The sequence below is a fragment of the Neopelma chrysocephalum genome, unplaced genomic scaffold (genome assembly GCF_003984885.1).
Source record: "Neopelma chrysocephalum unplaced genomic scaffold, ASM398488v2 Primary Assembly neopelma1_328, whole genome shotgun sequence".
In the NCBI taxonomy this organism is placed as follows: domain Eukaryota; kingdom Metazoa; phylum Chordata; class Aves; order Passeriformes; family Pipridae; genus Neopelma; species Neopelma chrysocephalum.
Genome location: NW_020897991.1, coordinates 11259 through 12263, shown reverse-complemented (window position 1 = coordinate 12263; position 1005 = coordinate 11259). Strand labels below are relative to the sequence as shown.

The 1005-nt window shown below is 48.5% G+C and overlaps 1 protein-coding gene across 1 annotated transcript in view; it reads left to right on the top strand.

The window, feature by feature from the left end:
• The window catches only part of BRD4 (bromodomain containing 4), a 21757-nt gene that overhangs the window by 10189 nt on the left and 10563 nt on the right, over positions 1-1005 (top strand). The window lies entirely within an intron of this gene.

Sequence of the window (1005 nt, the reverse complement as noted above, 5' to 3'; positions counted from 1 at the left end):
TGGTTGGACTTGGTGGTCCAATGGTTGGACTTGATCCTGTGGTTGGACTCCATGATCCAATGGTTGGATCCAATGATTGGACTCCATGGTCCAATGCTTGGACTCCATGATCCAGTGGTTGGACTCCACGATCCAATGGTTGGACTTGATTCAATGATTGGACTCTGATCCAGTGGTTGGACTCCATGATCCAGTGGTTGGACTCTGATCCAGTGGTTGGACTTGATCCAGTGGTTGGACTTGGTGATCCAATGGTTGGACTCCATGATTTGGTGGTTGAACTTGATTCAATGGTTGGACTCCATGATCCAGTGGTTGGATCCAATGATTGGACTCCATGATGCAATGCTTGGACTCCATGATCCAGTGGTTGGACTCCATGATCCAGTGGTTGGACTCCATGATCCAGTGGTTGGACTTGATCTAGTAGTTGGACTCTGATGCAGTGGTCGGATGCCATGGTCCGAGGGTTGGAATCCGTGATCCAATGGTTCCATTTGATCCTGTGGTTGGATTCTATGGTCCAATGGTTGGACTTGATTCAATGATTGGACTCTGATCCAGTGGTTGGACTCCAGGATCCAATGGTTGGATTCTGATCCAATGGTTGGACTTGATCCAGTGGTTGGGCTCCATGATCCAGTGGTTGGATCCAATGGTTGGACTCCATGATCCAGTGTTTGGATCCAATGGTTGGACTCCATGATCCAGTGGCTGGACTTGATCCAATGGTTGGACTCCATGGTCCAATGGTTGGACTCGGTCATCCAGGGTTGGACTTGATCCAGTGGTTGGATTTGATCCCACAGTTGGATTGATGATCCAGCAGTTGGATTCATGGTCCAGTGATTGGACTCAGTGATCCAGTGCTTGGACTTGATCCAGTAATTGGATTTGGTGCTCTGATGGTTGGATTTGGTGATCCAGTGGTTGGATTTGGTGATGTGACGGTTGGATTTGGTGATGTGACGGTTGGATTTGGTGATGTGATGGTTGGATTTGGTG